Here is a 23,339-nt window from a genome sequence, read left to right on the forward strand (position 1 = left end):
ATGTAAAATCACTAAATAATAGTGTTGGTGGTCTGTGAAGGCCACTTTTAAGAGAATCTTTTGCCAAAATCAAACTGTGGATGAAAGACGTCTCTGAAAAAAAAGGTCCACGCCACTGAATGCTTTAATACTGGAGAAACGACAGCTGAAGACCATTCAGAATCTGAAAAATATCATAAGGGTCAGGTTCCTGGTCCCCATTTTTGTTCAGTGGTTTCCCCTGCTGACCCCTACATTACTACAAGACACAGCTGTGATTTAGAGGGTAAGCAAAAGTAACCATGGAATGCAGCGGGGGACCAGGAATATGACATTCCCAGAAGTGTTGGAACCTTATTAGTTTTTGGGCATTCATTTTTCTTCTTACAGTGGCATTTGGTGGCACAGGCAGGAAGTGAGGTGCGCATTTAGAATTTTATTTTCAGCAACATCTTTTATTCAGAGCTTGATTATCCCAAAAGAGACGCTTTAATACTTTGCCACTGGCCATAGATTTGCGAGCAGGCAAGTTACAAGTATATGTGAAAAGCCCACCCAAGCGTAGATGAGGCGTGGGCCTACACCTCCCAGCTCTCATACTGGTACAAAGAATATCAATCACATTTTTCAAACAGAGGTCAGTCATGGGCTGTCATATTAGTCCGGGTACAAATTCTCAGCTCTTCTATCAGTAACACGGATTACACAATCATATTCAGAGAATTTAAAGGAGAACTGTAATTATAAATTAAATGCGCAGGCAGCCATACAGGTTACATATGCAGCCTTTGCTTCCAGCTTAAGCTAGCCGTACACGCTTTTCGATTTCTCTCGATCAGCCTTATAGGCTAAACGAGAAAAATAAATAGCTTCCCCCATCCTTGCTAAACAGCGTGGATGAAGGACTCGTCCCTGACGGCTATTGTATTCAACAGGCGGCGGAACCTGCGGCTGCTGAATATCCAAACAGTGACGTCATCTGATTGGATGTAGTCACTGTTCGGCCAATTGAAAAAGGGACTTTTGTCAAGCTGGGTGATGACAAGAGGACGACCCACACCTCGAATGTGGGCCGATTCAGGAGGAATCAGAAAAAGTTCAGCCAGCCATGAAGGGACAACTTTAGTAGAGTAGAGTAGAGTTTACCTTGCTAATAGGGGTTGCCTAGCTAAAAATAATAAGCTCCTTGCATTCTCTAAATGATGCAAACACTCACAGTGCTGTTGACAGCCACAGACCATGTGATCTTTTGCCAAGACCTTAGGTCACACAATGGAATTCAGCAGCAAGGGTATCATACCTGTGGCAAGAAAAAAAAAAAAAGTACTTTCTACTCCAAACAGTGCGTTTAGGAACTGCTGACATATTCCCCACTGGTTCACATAAGAGTGAATTTTTAACAGCTGGTCTGTTTTGTCACGTTGCACTATAGGCCTGAAAGTAAAATGAATCCAGCCAGTAAAAAAAAGATGCTATATACTGGGGGCCGGAGGTCTGGGTATTAAAAACGCCAACGCCTTGCTGATCTACCCTACCGTTGCAGGTATTTGGTGCTTTAGGTGTGTCAAAAATCCTGCTCCCCCCCCCGAATGCAATGGTTCCTATAGCTGGCTTGTATATCCTGTGGTGATGTAAGAAGAGACGAGAGGAACAGCAGCATGGCATTGGAGACACCCAGGGATCAGCAACGCAGATGAGTTTTAAAGACAAAAAACAGGTAAGTATATATAGAATCATCTTTTTTTCCCCTTTATACATTGGGCCGGTTTTACTTTTGACTTCCTGCTTCATGAGCACCTTCATCGCAACCAAGATGACCACTTATGCCGCGTACACACGAGCGGACTTTACGGCAGACTTTGCCCGGCGGACTTTGACAGACTTTACGACGGACTTTCTGAATGAACGGACTTGCCTACACACAATCCACCAAAGTCCATCAAATTCATACGTGATGATGTACGACCGGACTAAAACAAGGAAGTTCATAGCCAGTAGCCAATAGCTGCGCCAGCGTGGCTTTTTGTCCGCCGAACTAGCATACAGACGAGCGGACTTTTCGACAGGACTCGATTTCGACGGATTGATTTAAAACATGTTTCAAATCTAAGTCCGTCCAACTTTTGAGAAAACAAAGTCCGCTGGAGCCCACACACGATCGAATTGTCTGACGAAATCCAGTCCGCCGGGCAAAGTCTGCCGTAAAGTTCGCTCCTGTGTACGCGGCATTAGAGTGGAGCTCTGCAAAGTTTGGCAGACCTCCTACAGTTAATTGCGTCAATTGTTGAGCAAGACAAATTATCAGTATAAACATAGGTAGGACACCCTCTCTTGACCTATCCACCCATTATCCATTCCACACTGGAGAGATGAGTCATATTGGTAGACAATGGGGTTACAGAGAATGCATAAATGATCCCAGCTTTAAACTGCAATAAAGAAAGATCTATTTACAGAACTCTGCAACGCGATACGTAGAACACTGTAGCCCTGTGTTGGGTGAGAAGCAGCTGCTGTAGACACATGCAAGCTTGTTACTGTAGCCCAGGAAGAGTCAACATGCGATCGAAATGTGATGTCATAATAATGTAACCAGACCTGAAACCAGAGTGGCCCTGCGTAATACAGCGTCCCCTCTGGCTACAGAGTTATTATTAATCTTCACATTTCTGGAGATGTCACGGACACCTCGCCCTCAAAACAGTAAAGACTTCACTATCGGTCCCAGTGAAAATGGTCATCAGGGCAACTAAAGAGGGTAAAATCTCTTTAGCATGGACAAAGACAGCATTAAAACCTCAACAGCTGGTCTAGCCATTCACCACTCTATCCATAACCAAGGCAGAATATTTATAAGACTAGATAGAATCGGCTCAATTATGCAACTGCAGAAGACTAGAAGGCAGAATATATATTGGAAGCAGCCATGATGGCAGTTTTACTGGTGCAGCGCATTTTTGAGAACGTAAATAGGACAGAAGACAAATTGCTTTCTTTAGGCTTCAGAACTATGTTGTCCAAAATGGCCAAACTCAATCCAATGCATATGGTGTGAACGGGCCCTCCGAGTAATGCACACTGGTGAATGGGCTGCGTATGCAGTTGGGTGCCATTACGGTGGATCACCTTGAGGGTAACTTTTGCCGTGAACACAGAAAAACTGTATTCTTTAAAAAATTATCACTGGGTTATATAATCATTGTAGCTATCAATGATATGGAGTAAAAACCTTAATTTTTGTGACCAATTTTCAATTCACTATCTGGAGAATTAAGTGAAATATATGGTAAAAGAATGATTTTATTGGTGTAGTGGGTAGCACTTTCGCCTAGTAGTAAAAAGGTTTGCTGGTTTGAATCCCAACCACGACACTACCTGCCCGGAGTTTGCATGTTCTCCCTGTGCCCTGCGTGGGTTTCCTCCGGGTACTCCGGATTCCTCCCACATTCCAAAGACATGCTGGTAGGTTAATTGGAGCCTGTCTAAATTGGCCCTAGTATGTGTATGTATGAATGTGAGTTAGGGACCTTAGATTGTAAGCTCCTTGAGCGTAGGGACTGATGTGAATGTATAATATATATGTAAAAGCGCTGCGTAAATTGACGGCACTATACAAGTAACTGAAATAATAATTTTATTGGGCGTCCACCTTGTTCTCCAGCTACGAACTTGACATATAATACAAAGTAGGACACGATCTTGTTCTTTGTACGCTTTCTGCACATGTGACGGTGAAGACAATTTTATTGTTCTTATGGTCTTTGTGGGTTGCCAGGCACAGTTATTTGGAAAAACAAAGGCGCGTCGATTTACAGCCACCATAAATCTCTTTTTTAGCAGAATTATTATCCTGAAGAATCTACTTTTCTTCTCCCAGATCCTTGCTCTGCATAGGAAACAATTCCAACAGACCAAAAAAAAAGTAATGCACACGAAACGTTCTGGCGCACATACAATGTGCGATCGACCATATTGGAGATTAGTTCTGTCTTCAGTCTTGTACAGGCTCACTTCCTGAAATTGCTTACACTGCACACAATGAGCTTTTCACAGTGTGCATTAGAAGCTGTAGCAAGTCAGACAGAGCAGGTTTTATTTCCTGGATGAAGGATGTCCAATATCACCAGTGGAACCAGAGCAGACAGTTAAATGGGAGGGAGAGGGAGTTCGAGATCAAAACTGCAGCAGACAGAATCTGGAGCAGTTGTGCATGGCAGCCAATCGGCTTCTATCATTCATTTTCAAAGCCTAATTGAACAAACTAAAGATAGAAGCTGATTGGTTGCCATGCAAAACTGCTCCAGATTCTGTCTGCTCCAGTTTTGATCAATTCCCCCAAAAGACTAACAGATGAATAGCACGCATAATCCAAAAAGGTAATAACAAGAGACATAGGACCCAATTAACAAATAAGGTCTATAACAGGGCTTAACAAATTTGCTTTAAATCTAAGAGCCAGGTATAAAAGTTAAGAGCCAGTTTTTTCTAACAAAGCTCTATTTAGCCTTATGAAGGAGGTCTGGTGCTAGAATTGTTGCTCTCATTCCGGCGTGCACAGCGATATGTAATGTGTACTGCAATCAACGTTTTCAAGCGTAGGCGCCCCAACACGTGCATTTACGTTTGCATGTACGTATACGTGGGGGTAGGGAAGCCTCGATTTTTTTCATGGGAGGGGGGTATGGAACTTGGGTGCTTGTGCTTGGGTGGAACTTCATTTTTACAATGAAAAAAAATTATAATTTTTTTTTAATTCCATTACCTTGAAAAAGTATTCATACCTCTTAAAATTTTCCACATTTTGTCATGTTACAACCAAAAACGTAAATGTATTTTATTGGGATTTTATTTGTGAGACTAACACAAAGTGGCACATAATTGTAAAGTGGAAGGAAAATGATAAATGGTTTTCAACATTTTTTTTTACAAATATATATCTGAAAAGTGTGGCATGCATTTGTATTCAGTCCCCCTGAGTCAATACTTTGTAGAACCACCTTTCACTGCAATTACAGCTACAAGTCTTTTTGAGGATGTCTCTACCAGCTTTGCACATCTAGGAGAGTGACATTTGTGCCCGTTCTTCTTTTCAACATAGCTCAAGCTCTGTCAGATTGGATGGGGGAGCGTCTGTGAACAGCATGAATATGCTTTGATCTAAACCATTCCATTGTAGCTCTGGCTGTATGTTTAGGGTTGTTGTCCTGCTGGAAGGTGAACCTCCGCCCCAGTCTCAAGTCTTTTGCAGACTAACAGGTTTTCTTCTAAGAGTGCCCTGTGGCTCCATCTATCTTCCCATCAACTGTGACCATCTTCCCTTTCCCTGCTGAAGAAAAGCATCCCACAACATGATGCTGCCACTGCCACCATGTTTCACAGTGGGGATGGTGTGTTCAGAGTGATGTGCAGTGCTAGTTTTCTGCCACACACATAGGGTTTTGCCTTTAGGCCAAAAAGTAAAAATTATGGTCTCATCTGACCAGAGCACCTTCTTCCATGTTTTCTGTGTCCCCCACATGGCTTCTCACAAACTACAAAACGGGACTTCTTATGGCTTTCTTTCAACAATGACTTTCTTTTTGCCACTCTTGCATAAAGGCCAGATTTGTGGAGTGCACGACTAATAGTTGTCCTGTTGACAGATTCTCCCACCTGAGCTGTGGATCTCTGCAGCTCCTCCAGACTTACCATAGACCTCTTGGCTGCTTCTCTGATTAATGCTCTCCTTGCCCAGCCTGTCAGTTTAGGTGGACGGCCATGTCTTGGTAGGTTTGCAGTTGTGCCATACTCTTTCCATTTTCAGATGATGGATTGAACAGTGCTCCGTGAGAGGTTCAAAGCTTGGGATATTTCTTTATAACCTAACCCTGCTTTAAACTTCTCCACAACTTTATCCCTGACCTGTCTGGTGTATTCCTTGGCCTTCATGATGCGGTTTGTTCACTAAGGTCCTCTTATAAACCTCTGGGGGCCTCACAGCTGTATTTATACTGAGATTAAATTACACACAAGTGGAATCTATTTACTAATTAGGTGACTTCTGAAGGCAATTGATTCCACTAGATTTTAGTTAGGGGTATCGGGGTAAAGGGGGTTGAATATAAATGCACGCCACACTTTTCAGATATTTGTAAAAAAAAATTTGAAAACCATTTTATCATTTTCCTTCCACTTTACAATTATGTGCCACTAGGTGTTCGTCTGTCACATAAAATCCATTTACATTTTTGGTTGTAACATGACAAAATGTGGAAAATTTCAAGGTGTATGAATAATTTTTCAAGGTACTGTAGGTGACAAAGTCTCCTATGTGGTGACTTTTATGGTGACCGGTTCTCTTTAATGAGACATTCAGGGTCTAAAAGATAAGGATATCTCACCTGTGCTCCACTGAATGTACAGCAATGCAAATCGCACTGCATTACATTCTTTCCCGGCCTTGATGGCCAGGAAACTGTCAATGGGGACCTGGAAGTGACATCAAAGATGTCACTTCTGTGTCACCAACAAGAAGGGGAGGAGAGCGGACATGTGTCAGCTCTCCTCCCTCCCCTCTACCCGGTGGCAACTGCTATGCCAGTCCCGGGCATGCAGATGGGCAAGCGGAACCTGGGATACATAGTCAGGGGCAAGCGGGGTGTGTTGGAGAGCCGATTTATCCATGAGGCGCTCACCATTGGCGGCGATGCTCTGTCCTCCTCCAGCCCAATCACTGATCACCCGAGAGCAGAGCGCTGAAAGCCCGCTACACCCACACTGCCCCGACTGAAACTGAGCCACTCACCTCTGCACAGGGCCGCCCCCCCGACATCTGATCCATCCCCCGGACAGGGGACACACCTGATCCCGTCCAATCAGCTGCACAGCTCGGCCCAGCACATGCCCCAGGAAATGAGGATCACCTCCGAGACCCGCTCAGCTTAAAGAGTGCAAGCTGGTGTCAGCAGTGAATGGGCTGACAAAAGCCCAGGCGTAAGGGTGCAATTTCTAGTCGCAATAACGACCTGGCACCTGGGATTTGTTGAGCCCTGGTCTGAAGCATGAATGATACACATTGACCTCAGAGGCGGAAAGCATATAAGCTCACGCTCAAGAGTAAAAAGGCTTTCTTGTGCCACTATTTCCAGTGATTTGATAGGTTACATCTCTCTAAAAAAAATACTGACGAAGCACACACTTTAGCCATCTGCTCCTTGTACACATATTAAGTGCTGTCAATTTAAATACCAGCAAGGTACTGAGATTTGGAGTGCTATGGTTTAGCTGAACAGCTGCCATTTTGTAAAGCCTTGTGTAACGGAGATCTATTTTTTTTTTAGTGATCAGAGAGATAAAAATGCCATCTCAGACCACAAACTGACTGCTTTTCCTGAGAAAGGATATGTGTCATATCCAAACATTTCCCCTGTAAAAAAAAATACTTACAGGTGACATCAAAGGTGTGAAGAATGTGACCTGTCAATGCACATCATTAAGGCTGACACCACACACAATGATTGCTATCAGGATAACCCTTGGCATGCTAAATGTCAGTATATAATTACAAAGCCAATATTAACCCATTACTGCTGGGGAAAGGTTTTTAAAACTGCACTGGGAATTTCTTCTAATTTCCACCGCCCCAGTATAAAAAGAAAAAAAAACACATTAAGACTGCTTCAAGCAGAACCTGCTGGGGAGGCCATGGGAGCTTTTGCTAACCCTGCCATCTTCTTGTGTTCTTCCTCTGGACTGCCGTTTTTTTTTTTTGCTCCAGGACATACCCAGTGTGGGTGTATCCCCCACGCATACACGCTTGAGATCTGATCAGCCATAACATTTATTACCACCAATGACCGAATATTGAATAGGTCCCCTTTTGCTGCCAAAACAGCCCTGACCCATTGAGGCATGGACTCCACTAGACAAAGCATCACACTGCTTCCACCGACTTGCCTCCTTGCCATAGTGCATCTTGGTACCATCTCTTCCCCAGGTAAGAGATGTGCACACACACCTGGCCATTCACCTTATGTAAAATGAAATGTGTTCCGTGGTCCAGTTCTGATACTCACATGTATGTGCTTTTGGCTGCGGGCACAGGTGGTATGAGTAGTAAGGCACTCTGACCAGTCTGCAGCTATACAGCCCCATACATAAACTGTGATGCACGGTGTCTTCCGACACCTTCCTATTGGAACTAGCATTAACTTAATCAGCAATCTGAGCTACAATAGCTCTTCTATTGGATCAGACTACATGGGTCAGCCTTCACCCCCCACATCCATCAATGAGATTTGACTGCCCAGAACCCTGTCACCGGTTCACCAGTTTCCTTACTTGGACCACTGCAGACCAGGAACATCCCACAAGAGCTGTAGTTTTGGAGACCCAGTCACCCAGCCATTACAATTTGGCCCTTGTCAAAGTCGCTAAAATCCTTACACTTACCCATTTTTCTGCTTTCAACACATCGACTTCAGGGACAACATGTTCACTTGTCGAATATATCCTATCCACTCTCAGATGCTATCTGCTAATCAATGATGTTCACTTTACCAGCCAGTGGTCATTACGTTATGGCTGATCAATGTACATTATGCGACTCGGTTCTCCGAATTTTACACATGACAGAGGACTGGGAGTGCACACTGTGCCATTGTCAAAACACTGCACACAATACAATCAAAAAATGCTCTAAGAAAAAGCAAACTTTTTATTTGGCAGAAGAGAAAAAAAGGGGTTGATTTACTAGGACTGGAGAAATCTGGTGCAGCTGTGCGTGGTAGCCAATCGGCTTCTAACTTCATCTTGTTCAATTAAGCTTTGACAAAAAACCTGGAAGCTGATTGGTTTCTACGTAGAGCTGCACCAGATTTTGTCTCTCCAGTTTTAGTAAATCAACTCCAAAGTTTTTTGTTTTTTTTTTTTTTTGTTAAAAAAGAAGACTGGCCTAGTAGTCACTGTGGTAGGATTAATATGAAATGAACATTTTAATTGTTCCCCATAATATCCTTGTGATTGTTCTGTCATTTGAAAGCCTTCGTTAAAGAGGGTCAATAATGGGCAGTGTGTGCATCTAGTATCAAGATCCAGCTTTTGGTGAAAACCACTAAAAATCATGACAACAAAACTTATATGATCACCATGATTGGCTAACAAACTTGCCAACTCCAACCATAAGGCCTCATGCATGCTGGGCGTTTGCCTGGCTTTTCTAAACCTTTTTCCTGGCAGGAGAAAAGTAGTAGTGTAAAAAAAATGCACCTAATTTTTGCAAATGCGTTTAGACGCGTCAAGCGCTTGGACTTTTATTCATTTCACTGCCCAGAATATTAATTTATTCTGGACACTGAAATGAACAGCCATGTGCTTGATGCACCTAGTGCTTATGGTCCCTCTAAACCGTGTGTGTGTGTGGACACATAGGCCGACATTAAAGTGGAAGTAATCCCTTTTTTTTTTCGTTTGTACCTGCAGTAAGCCTATAATAAGGCTTACCTGCAGGTACAATGAATATCTTCTAAACTCACACTGTTTAGGAGACATTCATACTGCAGCCGGTGATGTGACCGGCATATGCGCTCTGAAGGGCCGGCATACCCGTACCCTCCCTTCAGAGCTTTGTGCCGCGGTCTGCGACTCCTGCGCACATGCGTGGGTGTGATGTCGGCATGGCCAGACGGCCATAGGATGCAAACCCAGAAGGAAGACTGAGTGAACATGGAAGCCCCGTCAGCAGTAACAGCGTGCCGCTGGAGGGCTTTGTTCTAAGGCAAGTATTTCATAATGTGCTAGTATGTGCTAGATTTCGAGAAAAAAAAAACGCAAGACGCCTCTAAAAGTGCTGTTTAAAACACCTAGTGTGCATGAGGCCTTAATAGTGCAGGCCATGCATGGTTCGAATTTCAGACAGTTCCTTCTGATTCTTACTGTTAATGGGCAGACTGAACGTACTAGGTTGATCGATCAATTTGGGTACAACCAAAATACTGAGTTTTACCTGCGAATATTACTAGCGGCTAGCAATAATCACCATCTTCTCCTGGCTGGGATGGCTTTCCCTGCCAGGAGAAGACAATGGCCCGCGCAGAAGGGATTCCTGCATCAACACTGTGTGTTGATGGGGCAAGCGAGCAAATTTCTTTCCTGCAACCCGTGGTCTAAGCCTGGCACAGAGAGAGGCACAGTGACAGCTGAAATCTGAAGGCTGCAGCTGTCACAGTGCATCACAGTAAACATTAAAAAATAAAAAAAGTAAAAGATATGTTGAAAATAACAAATTTGTGTCCATTTGTCAGCTTAGAATTTATAATAAGAGCTTGCGTTTCTTAAAATAGTGTACCAAATAAAAGCTGTACATATGCTTAAAGTGGTTGGAAACTAAAAAAAATAAAATAAAACAAAAAACACACCACATGCAAGACAAAAAGGCAAAATGAGCTATTATGCATCGCACACTAGCTCATTACAAAATACTTACCTTAGATCAAAGCGGTCCCCGTACATCGCTGTGACCGGCCACATGTCTCCTGGAGTTGTTCCTGGGTTTGCAGGCTCCTGCGCTGGACCGGACCCGCGATGGCGCGCGGGAGCCACCGGTCACGGTACAGCTCTTGAACGGCCCTCTCGTGCCCTTTTCTTCAGTACGCATGTGCCAATGACATCAGCACATGCGGATACAGTGAATATCTCCTAAACTGTGAAAGTTTAGGAGATATACAAGGTAGGCCTTATTATAGGCTTACGTGTAGTAAAGTGGTGTAACAGGGTTTACAACCACTTTAAGGCTGCATTCACACCTGAGTGTTTCATTTTCAGACAGAAAGTCGCGTGTTTTTACAGCGATTTTTACAGCGTTTTTCTTGCCTCGATATTGCACAGGTCAAAAGGTCACCAATGTCAAAAACAGAAAAACGGCCTGTAATCTGCCCAAAAAAAAAAGCTCATGTACTTTTTGAGTTTTCGGAATTTTGTGTCAGGTGGCAAAACGCTCAGATGTGAACAGGTGCCATTGAAATTACTGGGATTTTGCTTGTTGGGCGTTTTTCGGGGCGTTTTACGAGCTGCAAACGCTCAGGTGTGATGCAGCCTAAAAGAAGTAACGTTGATATTATTAAGGCTCCATGCACACTGAAGCTCATAAATGGCCATTTTTAGGAGTTTGGCCGTGTTTTTTTTTTTTTTTTAACAGCCCATAAAACTCCCCTCTATGTTATCCTATGTGTCCATGCACACATGGACGTTTAGCAGCAGTGAAGTTTAAGGGCTGTTTTCTGAACGCCCTAAAATCGCGTTCAGGAATGCTGATAAATGTCAAACGCTCAAAAACGTGGCTCACCAGTGTTTAACGTTTTTGATCCATTGAAAAAAAAAAAAAAAAAAAAATTATATATATATATATATATATATATATATATATATATATATATATATATATATATATATATATATATATATATATATATATATACACACTTTACTTTTTTTTTAAACGCTAACGCGGAAAAACGCTATTGCAAAAACATTAAAAAAGTTGAAAGACTCACTGCAAAGCTACTGGCGTTTTTCTAACGTTATTTTAACGTTCAGTGTGCATGGAGCCTAAGGGAAGAAGAGAGTCTGTGTTATTGTCAGGTTAGCCGACATACTGACAGTGATAAATTAGGTCTGGGCAGGAAGGTGTTAATAATATGTCATCTTAATCAGTGACAGCTACACTTTAATTTTTGGCACAATGAGGATATCTTGACAAGTCCCCGATGCTTCAGGCTTCCCCAAAGGCTTGTGTGAGCTCTGGATTTCCCAAGTAAAAACAGCATTTAATCTGACGTGTAGCCTTTGCCTGGAGCACGATTTCATGACACGAAAACAAAGTCAAAGAGTAACATTTCAGACAATAAACGCGCTTTGTGGTAACCTGTGTGAAAACGCACAACCCCCCCTAATATTTACACAATGTTTTTCCTCCTCCCCTCTGATCTGCATTCTATACATTACATGGTCCACACCCTGTCCTCCAGACAAAAATTTCCTTCACTCAGGCGCGGACTTGCTAAATACAGTGAAAAGGCAAAATTAACTGATTCTTATTAACACGGGACTCGCCATTAAAGATTCATTTTTTAACCGCTTCCGGACAGCCCCACATACATTCACTGCGGCAGGGTGGCCCAGCTGCGCAAAATCACGTACCTGTACATGATTTTGTGCATGCGGTTTAGGGGGCCCACGTGCGCACTGCTCCCGCCGTGACTGGACACTGCAGGAGCCAATAAGCGTGTCCGGCGGCCGCGATGTACAGACGGATCACAGGAGAGACGGATCAGCTGTCTACCTGTGTAAACAAGGCAAACGGCGGGTCTGTCAAGAAGGGATAGAGAGATCTTGCGATTCAGCTAAGCTGAATCACGGATCTCTTTTCCTTCAGTGTGACACTGCCCCACACAGTTAGTAAGCATCTTCCTAGGGAACATTTAACCCTTTGATCGCCGCCCCCCACCCCCCACCCCCGTGGTGTTAACCCCTTCCTTGCGTGCCATTTATACAGTAATCAGTGCATTTTTATAGCACTGATCACTGTATTGGTGTCACTGGTCCCCAAAAAGTGTCACTCAGTGTCAGATTTGTCTGCCGCAATCACGCAAAAAAAAAAAAAAAAAATAATATTATATATATATATATATATATATATATATATATATATATATATATATATATATATATTCGCATCGACATCATTACCAGTAAAAAAAAAAATAAAAATCCATAAATCTATCCCGTATTTGTAGATTCGATAACTTTTGTGCAAAACAATCAATATACGCTTATTGGGATATTTTTTTTTACCAAAAAGATATAGAGAAATACATATTGGCCTAAATTGATGAAGAAATTATTTTTTTTTACATTTTATTTGGATATGTATTATAGCAGAAAGTAAAAAAATTTCGGTCTTTGTGTTTACAGCGCAAAAAATAAAAAAAAGTGCAGAGGCGATCAAATACCACCAAAAGAAAGCTCTATTTGTGGGGAAAAAAAAAAACCCATCAATTTTATTTGGGTACAGTGTCGCACGACCGCGCAATTATCGGTTAAAGAGACGCAGTGCCGTATTGCAAAAAAATGGCCTCGTCAGGAAGTGGATAAAACCTTCCAGGGCTGAAGTGGTTAAAGGCATTTCAGATTCTATTGACAAAATTTACAATCTTTGCGGCTCCTTGTTGCATCATATGTCAGGGATCAGGGCAGAATCTGCCCCCCCCCCCCCCCCAACATTGGGTAGTGAATAGTGTATATGGAGGTGTGTGGTGTTTTTTCCCACCCCTTTGTTGGTTGAACTGGATGGACTTGTGTCCTTTTTCAACCACAATAACTAGTAATCACTGTAACTATGCTTGTCCCCTGAGTGCTGGCCCAAATATCTGCTTTAAGGGCCAGTTCACACCACGTGCAGTCCAGTGCATATTTTTTTTTCTGCATGGATAGTAGGTTAAATGGTTTCCAATGGCATCGTTTACACAAGTGCGGTCAGTTCCTGTGCGTTCCTGTAAAAAAAAAAAAGGCAGAACATGCTGCATTTTCCTGCACTGGACCACGGTAAAACGCATCAAAAACACACCGGAACGCACATGTCCCCATTTAAGGTGAAGGAAAAAAAAGGGGGGGGGGAAATGACCTGGAAGCATCATAAAAACATGCATGCAGAAATGCATCCGGAACGCATCTGTACTGCGTTTCTATGGTGTGAACTGGCCCTTAGGCTAAGTTCATACCGGTATGAAAGCAGGCGTTTGAGGGAGCATTTTTAACACCCCTCAAAAGCCTATGCAAGTGATACAACGGACAGCCAGCACACAGTGCTGTTCACATTATCAAACATAAATGGATTGCGTCGATTCGCTTAAAAATTCTGGATGCGTTTGAAGCTTCTTTTTTGTAATGTAAGTATTATTTTTTAAGGTTTTCATCATTTAATATATAAAGATCACAAAACAGACATATTAAGAACAAAAAGAAATCAAACAAGTCCAAGTAGGTAACAGTCGTGGTTCACATCATAGTAACTGAATAAGGGGTATCGGGGCAAATATTACAACATAACCGTACTACCACTGGTGAACACCAACAACAATACAGTGAGGGAAAAACAAAAACTATTTGATCCCCTGCTGATTTTGTCTGTTTGCCCACTGACAAAGAAATGATCAGCCTATCATTTTTATGATCGGTTTATTTTATCAGTGAGAGAACAAAAATATCCAGAAAAACACATTTCAAAAAAGTTATGAATTGATTTGCATTATAAAGTGGAGTTCCAGGCTTTTTTTGTTTATTAAAAGTCAGCAGCTACAAAAAGTGACACTTACCTGTTCCACGGTCCAGCGATGCAGCCGCACGGAGCCTCGCTCCTCTCCACTGCACCTCCATTATAACTGTGGGCACCCGGCCATGACAGCTTGTGGCTTCACAGCTTGGCACGCACTGCGCTCTCCCAGTGGACAGGCAAGCTTCTGGGACCTGTCGTGTCCCAGATCGCCAAGAGGGGAGGGGCCGCCTAGGGGAAGAGGAGGAGTCACCTAGGCGGCCCGTAGGCGGAAGCTGAAGGCTTTATTTTATGTGCCGTGCACACTAGCACATGATGACTATCTTGCAGTGGCCAATCTTTTTCTTTTGCGGTTTGTTACGGTTTAAAAGATGAGGAAGCTACTTAGTATGCAATTAAATCAGCTGCTTAAATTACTTAAAGAAAAAACTTGAGGGTTTACAATCACGAAGAACTGGTTCACGCAACAAAAACGCACTCCAGATCCATTCCGGATGTTTCTGCATGTGCGTTTTTAATGCATTTTTGATGCATGTCTAGATGCATTCCAGATGCTTTTTTTTTTTTTTTTTTTTTTCACTGTACTGGGGTCCAGTACATTTTTTTTTAATGCGTTTTACCACGTTTCATTACAGTCCAGTGCAGGAAAAATGCAGCATGTTCTACTTTTTTTGTTTTTTGGAATTGACCACACTGGTGTGAACTATGCCACTGGAAACCATATAATCTACTTTTAATGCATTTTTTGATGCAGAAAAAAAAAAACCGCACTGGACTGAATGTGGTGTGAACTGGCCCCAAGTTTTGTGTAGACGGACATTTTCATCCCATACAGACTACAACGTCATACTTCTTGTGGTGATAAATGCCAATAGAAGCTGGCTTACTTTAGTGCTACCTTTGGCGGCTGTGCATATATAAAAGTGACATATACATACATACAGAAATAGGTAAATTAAAGTTATATGGCCAATTGAGGAAAATGTGCTTGCTCTGCTATTGTGGGAACCTCACCCACCCAAGGGCCGCTGACCCTGAACAGTTGCATCTCTTTGTAAAGTCAGAGTAGGGAAGCAGCAGACATAAAAGAACAGACCACGCTTTGTTACTAAACATACGTAGTTATCGTCTTTATACCAGGTTTCATAAATGTCTCGGACGCAAGCTGACGCTTTACTGCCTCTCCCAGTCTGATGGAATGCTATGGCCTTGGCTTAATCTGATGCAAGGGCGGTACGCAGATGTCAGTAAACACACTGCAGTCAGCCCCTCCTAGGTTATCCAGTGTATAATGCTGGGAACTTCTAGGTGTACAAAGTTGTGACCCCTTCAACCCCTTACTCAGGGCATTTAGTATCTTAAAGTGATCCTAGGTATGTAGAAACAAAAATACTATATTTTCCGTCTACCTTTTCAAGAGCTCTTCTTCCTTCCCCACAATGTGCGGCATTATTACCGACCTGCAATATTTGGACTTTTTTTCCTTAGATGTCAACAGCTAAACCCTCATCTCTAGAACCAAGCCCCTTGGGTGCAGACATACTCAGAAATAAGTGACCTTCTTCATGCTCGACAGCCTGACTTATATTTCTCTATGCTGTGTGAAAGGCAATGTGATACCACTTAATGACGTGACTGTCACAGGATAGGTGGAGGTATCTTTGCAAAACAGCTTGTGATTGATAGCCTGGCTTTACCCTCTCTATGGCTGTGGCTAATGACGTGCAATGGATGGAGGCGTCTTTAAAAGGATAGCTTGTGATTGAGAGCCCTGCTTTACCTTTTCTAGGCAGTGCCAAATGACATGTGATTGACATAAGAAAGTTGGAGGATTCTTAAACAGCTTGAGAATGACAGCCTGACTTTACCTTTGCAATGGCAGCAGTCACACGAAGGTTGGAGGCATCTTTAACAGATAACAAGACTGACTGGGTTTACCTTCTCTGAGTCAGTGTCCAACGGCGGGTGACTGTCACACTAAGGTTGGAGGAATCTTTGACAGCTTGTGATTGACAGCCTGGCTTTACCTTTTCTATGGCAGTGCCCAATGACATGTAATTGATAGAAGCATCTTAAAAAAAAAGGGACAGCTTGCGATTGATGGCCCAGCTTTACCTTAATTCTTTATTTATACAAAAAGAGCCTAGAGTCCATTACAACATCAATGTTCCACAAAATAAGTACAAAATCTCTTATAATATAATACATTACAAAATAAGTCAAAATTCCATGACTAAGTACAATAAAACATGATATTCCAGCATCAATAAAGCTCATTCTTGTTTTCATGTTTTAGCAAGTAACTATTGATAATGTACCAGGGTTTACTCAAATGGACCCCTCAGCTCTCGTTTTTTTTATTTAAAAAAAAAAAGAAAAAAAAAAGGACAAACAAACCACACCAAAAAAAAAAAAAAAGAGGGGGGGGGGGAGATGGGACAGGGACAAGTCCCAGAGGAGATGGATTGCTTACGTGCATTAATAAAGAAAAAGGCAGGAAGGACCTCACTCCCCAGGACAACTCTCTAGTTACCTCTTCGGAATAAACAAATCCCAAGAAGACCACTTTTTAATATATTGTTCCCTTCGATCTTGAGCGGTAAGCACCAAGTCCTCCAGGGCACCAATACTTCTGATCTGGTTAAGCCATATAGCGATGGAAGGGGGTCGACAATCCTTCCAACACAGTAATACAGGCTTTAGCGGCATTAACCAAGTGACGAACCACTGATTTTTTTTATATTTCTGAAATGTAATTTGTGAACAATGAAGCAAGAAAAAGGCAGGGTCCTCTGGTATTGGGCAATCTGTGAATTTTTGAGAAATCTTCTGTACCTCCAACCAATACTATCTAATCTTTGGACAAGACCAAAAAATATGAAGTAAAGTCCCCTATCCCTCTCGGCATAGCCAGCAACGATCCGAGGCCTCTGGAAAAAAATTAGCAAGGTGTTGACAGAGTATAGTACCAACGCGTTAGTAATTTATAATTAGATTCCTGAATTTGCATACAAATAGATGATTTCAATGAAAGATGAATAGTATTCCGACGCTGAACAGGTGTAAAAGACTTATTGAGATCTCTTTCCCACTTACTGATACCTGGCATCAAAAAATCATCTGAATAAGCTATTACTAAGGCATACATCTTAGAAATAGTACGGGAAAGAGGTTCCTTTTCCTCACAATGCAATTCGAATTTTGTGCGCCGACGTCGATAGTTCACCGGTGATTCTAAAGATCCAAAATAATGGCGTAATTGCAACGCCTGCCAAAGATTTATTTCAAACCATCCCCCTGGCTGCATCAATAAATCTACCATGGGCCAAGTATCAGAAGTCAGAAAACGTGAAGCCTGAAAAACAGCCCTTCTCTATAAGACTGCCAAAAGCACCCAGTTCTATACCTGGAGAAAAACCAGGGTTCCCTAAAATGGGGAACAATGGTGATTGTATGGAAGAAAACATAGGTTTCCGACAATTCCTAGAACCAATTTGCAGAGTAGGGCCTATAATAGGGTGCGATTTAAGAGAGGCAGGTAAGGTTGCATAACACCATGGTGCCCTATACAAAGGAATGGGACTAAATTGTTGTTCTATGGTCGTCCACAGTTTAAAACCTCTGTGTCTGCACCAGTCAATTATTCTGCCAAGATTGACTGCTTGATAGTATTTGAATGCATCTGGAGCAGTTACTCTGCCAAAGCTCTTGGGCAACGTCAGAAGACATCTACTAATCCTCGGACGTTTACTCGCCCATATAAAATTTAGTAAAAAGGGCACAGATTTGACAAAAAAAAGGCCATAGGAATAAAAATAGGTAATGCCTGAAAAAGATCCAAAAAGTTTAGCAAAATACAAATTTTAATGTTGTTACATCGGCCAAACCAAGAATGCAGGCCTTGGTGCCATTTGTCTAATAGGGATCGTACTGAGCTAAATAAAGATGGAAACCTCACCGGAAAAAAGCGTTGGCTAAATTTGGTGGAATATGGGTGCCCAAATGCTTTAACACAGAAGACGTCCATTTGAAGGTAAAATGAAGTTGTATAGTGCGGCATACAGAAGGGCAGTGCAACTCCCATGGCTTCAGATTTAGTATAGTTTATTTTTAAATTTGATAAAGCTCCATAACAGTCAGTCAATCTCCTTCATAAGGTTAGGTAGTGAAACATGCGGGTTAGGCATAGAAAAAAAGCAAGTCGTCTACACAAGCTGAGACTTTATCATTTTCATCTCCTACTTGTAGCCCCGAAATATCAGGGTTTACCTTTTCTATGGTAGTGGTCAATGACGTGTGACTGTCATAAGAAGGTTGGACGCGTTTTTAACGGACAGCTTGGCCTTACCTTTTCTATGGAAGGGCCCAATGACATGTGACCACACTAAGTTTGGAGGAGTCTTTAATGGACAACTTAAAAAGGATAGTTCGGCCTTAGCTTCTTCTTCTACGGCAATGTCCAATGACATGTGGCTGTCACACAAAAGGCAATGTCCAATGACATGTGGCTGTCACACAAAAGGCAATGTCCAATGACATGTGGCTGTCACACAAAAGGCTGAAGGCGTTTTTAACGGATAACTTTAGACTGAGACCCTGGCTTTACCTTTTCTATGGTAGTGCCCCATGATGTATAATGGACGGAAGCAACTTTAGGGGACAGCTTATAATTGATATCCTAGCTTTACCTTTTCTATGGCAGTACCCAATGACATGTGACATGAAGGTCGGAGGCATCTATAATGGACAGCTTGAAAAATTATACCCACCTTTTACTTTTTCTATGGCAGTGCCCAATGACGTGTGACTGTCACACAAAGGATGGAGGCGTCTCAATCACCTTGAGATTGACAGCCTGGCTTGATTTTCCTTATGCTGTGTGGGGAGTTCCACAATGGTGGAATAACTGGGTGTCTGGGACTGGGGCAGAGTTTGAGTACCAATTATACGCCAGTGAATTTGTAATATATGGCAGTGGCTTTACATCAACAAAGGAAAGGGTCAGCCTATGAAAAGAAAGCAGGTAAACAATAGCTTTTCACTTTCTATTTTTATAACAGAATATACTACAGTTCTTAAAATAACCCCGGAAGTCTTGCAAGTCTTCTACTGAAATAATTTCTTCTTATGCTAAACCAGAAAATTCCACCAATGACTATTATATATAATTTTATCTGGAATATTAATTAAAAAAATTTTTAAAAAGCCTGCTGGTCAAACAAAACAAAAGAACGAACCAAGCAAAATAAAATATGTCTAAAGCAAAACTTTGAATAAGGACACCTGTTCTGGTGTTCACTGTCCAAAGCTTAGAATACACACATTGACTTCACTTGTTCAGGCTGTGGACAAAAGAAACTTGTACAAATTTCTCCATCCACGCTATACAGCACAGAAGGAAGAAGCCTCCTGCCTACAACTGTATTCTGACAGCTGGCACTTGCCGCTGACTGCCTGCAGCCATTGTTTAGCCAACAATTTTCCACACTGGCTGTTTTGATCTTCAGATCAAAGTTGGTCGAACCAGATTAAGGGGAAAAATTTCTTCTCACTTCATGTTGTGTCTCCACCGTAGGACAGGACAATGGGACAATGTGAAGGGAGATCCCTTTAATGGGATAGACCGAAAAAAAAAAAAAAAAAAAAAAACTGACAAGGGTTGTAACCAATCCCTACTTTAAAAATTACTTAAAGGGTACACTTAATGGCTTCAGTGTAGCTGCAATTTTTGCTGCATAGTATTCGTTCACACAATGCTTTTACTTGCAGTCTGAAGCTGTTCTTTATGGGGGCATTCACACTGTTGTGGTACGTTAAGGCAGCCCATTAAAAATGAATGGGCTGCGAACACACCAAAAATTGTGAAAGTACCCTTTCTAGCAGCGCACCACAGCTCCTCAGCCAGGTGCGTTGGTGTGTCATTCAGACTGAATGGTACCGCACCACAACTGAGACCAATGTGAAAGGAATTTAAAAACTTTCAACACAAGCCAGTTTGCTCACACCTGCTTTAGCAATTACAATGAATTAGGCCTGCCACACGCTCGGTAGAATAAACTACTGCAGATATCTTAAGCACACCCTAATGCTGCAGATATGACGAGGGGGGAAACTGGTGTACTGTTAGGGAGTTGATTGCCTCCAGCGCTGAGTGGTTTTTCCCTACAGCTTCCACCTCAGTATGGAGAAATAAAGCATCAGGTTCTGTATATACTTTATACATGTCCTCACAAGCATGCCTTTCAGGCAGGGAGGCACCCGCGGGTGTTCAGGAGACTGCTGACACCTCAAATACAGGAAGCTGACTTTAAGGTGTAGGGGAGGTGGGCCCGCTCTGTTCCAGAAAGGGATTAAACTGAAGGCCTGGCATGTACACGCCTGTTAAATACGATTTCCTGTCAAATATGTAATGCAAGGGCAAGAAGTTCACACTTTCGATTTGAAGTAGCTCTACTATTTTCCATTTAAGAAGGTAGCTTCTTCAGCAATCTCATAACCTTTTTCTGAGGAGAGTACCCCTTTAGTAACATTTAGAGACCAATTGGCCTTCCTCTGCAGACTGGTCATCAAGGTCCCCACGGTGTACATACATCTAGTTCTCACTGCCCACACCATCCAACTCTACTCTGATGCTGTGGAATGGTCATCAGAATTCCACTAGGAAACCAACATTTCTGGGAGACTCTTGGTTCCCTGCAGTTCTTACTTTCACCCATTTCTCCTGCTGGCCTCTATATCACCGTTAATGGGTGGAAGTCATTAGAAGGTACCAGCGAGAGCCGTGGGGAACCCAGGATATCAACATTAAAGGAAGTGTATTTCCTCTTGGACTTTAGAGGAAAATTCTACAGAGTTCAACAGAGCGGGTAGCTGGAAAGGCAAGTATGTACACTTTACTTTTACAGTACAAAAAGAACATACACCGCCAGCCCACCATGAATCCATAATCAATAGTCCAAACATTTATTAAAGCAATCACATCACAATACAGGCAGATGCAACGTTTGGGGGCCACAAAGAACTTCAGACATGTAATGTCAGATCACATGCTTGACGAAGAAGTCCTGCACAGCCCTGAAATGTTGCATCTGCACTTATTGGATTGAATCACTTTAAAGTGGTTCTAAAGGCTCAAGGTGTTTTACGTTCATGCATTGTATGCATGAAGGTAAAAAACCTTTTATGTGCATCAGACCCCCGAAATACTTACCTGAGCCACATCTCAATCTAGCAATGTGCACGAGTCCCTCGGCTCTCTGCCTCCTCATTCGTTGAGACAGCCATTGGCTCCTGCTGCTGTCAATCACAGCCACTGAGCCAATCAGGGGCAAGAGGGGACAGGGCCAAGCCGTGGTTGTGTGTGTGAATGGACATGCAGAGTCGCAGCTTGGAAGCAAGCCTCCTTGGGTGCACCCACTGCAAGCTGCTTCCTCGGGGGAGCAGGAGGAAGGGGCCAGGCACACCGGCAAAGGAACCAAGAAGAGGAGGATGGGGGCTGCTCTGTGCAAAACTACTGCACAAAGCAGGTAAGTATGACATGTTTGTTATAAAAAAAAAAAAAAAAAAAAAAAAAAAAAAAAAAAACTTTAATATCACTTTAATAAACATTTGGACTATTGATTATGGTTCAATGAAATAATTTTTTGTTATATCTGTTTGAAAAAAAACGTTGATCCTGCCAGAGGCTCCTAACTTCCTGTGCACTATGCCATGTTCTCTTAAGCAGTGTTATCAGCTCTGCACAGGTTACCTCTGAACTACAGAACATATCCTTTATGTTATGGAGATGAGGGGTTGTTCTGTAGTCCCGACACACTTCCTGTCCCAGAATGACAGGACAGGAAGTGTGTTAATGGCAAGATCAACGGATGAAAATAAAGCAAAAGGAAAGCTGAAAAAAAACAAACAAAAAAAAAAAAAAAACACTGCATCTAAGGCTGGTAAGCTACAATATACAATACAATTTTATTTTTGGGTTCGGATAAGCTTTCATGTTGCAAAACAATCAGCAGTTGGTTTGTTTTCTTAACCTACTTTTTAGATGTATTCAATCATCTTAAACTGGCAGGTCATCTTTAACACGGCATGCAAACCTTCACTAAACAATATGATCCAAGAATATATACGTGAGCGGAGTTGTTGGTTTAACTCACAACACAACCATCAGCATTGTGTGGAAGGACAGGTACACGTTAATGTCCATACTTACAAACATATTTTTAGATTTTTACAATGTTGGGCACTTCTGAAAACATTTTCCTGGTACTAGATATAAAATTATGATGGTGGTATTTGTGCATCATAAGGCACAATAAAAACTCGATACCAACCAGATCTGTATTCTCCCGTGTAAAAGGTAAAACACAGTCGGGAAGCAGAAAGTCAATTTAGTACTTCGTGTGAAGCATTAAAAATTATCGATCACAAACGTTTCCCAGAATCCCGGTCTGTGTACAGCTGGCACAATCTGAAACTTGGTCAAAAGGGACTCTGTCCCTGAAATGAAATTTACAAAAACAAGTACATTTCCCATTAAAAAAAAGCTAGTAAATACAACACCTGCCGCTCGTGCTGCTGATCTGCACTGGATTGAAAAGGAAGTCACCTGAAAACACTTCAGAAGCTGACACCTACAGGAGCGTTGGGTACCTGGTACCCCCATCTGTACTCAGTGGTTTGGTTTTACCTACACCAGTATATATATTTATTTTTTTAATAGAAATATCAATTCCAACAGTTGTATCCACCCAGGGAAACTAGGAGAGAGAGAGGGCAGACATAAGCCAGCTTTAGGGGTTTTGCTGTAACTTTTGGCTTACTTTTAATTTCTGTTTTCTATGTCAAACTGTAATAGATCAGAGATAACAGTGTAAGACTCAGGGGCAAATAAAAAAAAATGATTTTGCTCATCTTTAAGCTAAAAACTCAAAACTACCCTTGCTGTGGGGCTCCCCTCACAATGCAAGGGTTACATATACTAATTTTTGCCTAAGGTAGCTTTAAATTTCGTTTTTATTTAAAACTTCTCTCTTGCTGCCTCAGCAGCTGGCGCTTT

General features: G+C 42.1%; 2 protein-coding genes across 3 annotated transcripts in view; one reads left to right on the top strand and one right to left on the bottom strand.

Moving 5' to 3' along the window:
• SLC5A10 (solute carrier family 5 member 10) overlaps nucleotides 1-23,339 on the top strand; it is a 250,214-nt gene that overhangs the window by 76,594 nt on the left and 150,281 nt on the right. The gene's annotated exons all lie outside the window — the stretch shown is intronic.
• Nucleotides 1-23,339, bottom strand: part of FAM83G (family with sequence similarity 83 member G) — a 99,014-nt gene that overhangs the window by 29,142 nt on the left and 46,533 nt on the right. The window lies entirely within an intron of this gene.

Source organism: Aquarana catesbeiana, linkage group LG06 (genome assembly GCF_042186555.1).
Source record: "Aquarana catesbeiana isolate 2022-GZ linkage group LG06, ASM4218655v1, whole genome shotgun sequence".
In the NCBI taxonomy this organism is placed as follows: Eukaryota; Metazoa; Chordata; class Amphibia; order Anura; family Ranidae; genus Aquarana; species Aquarana catesbeiana.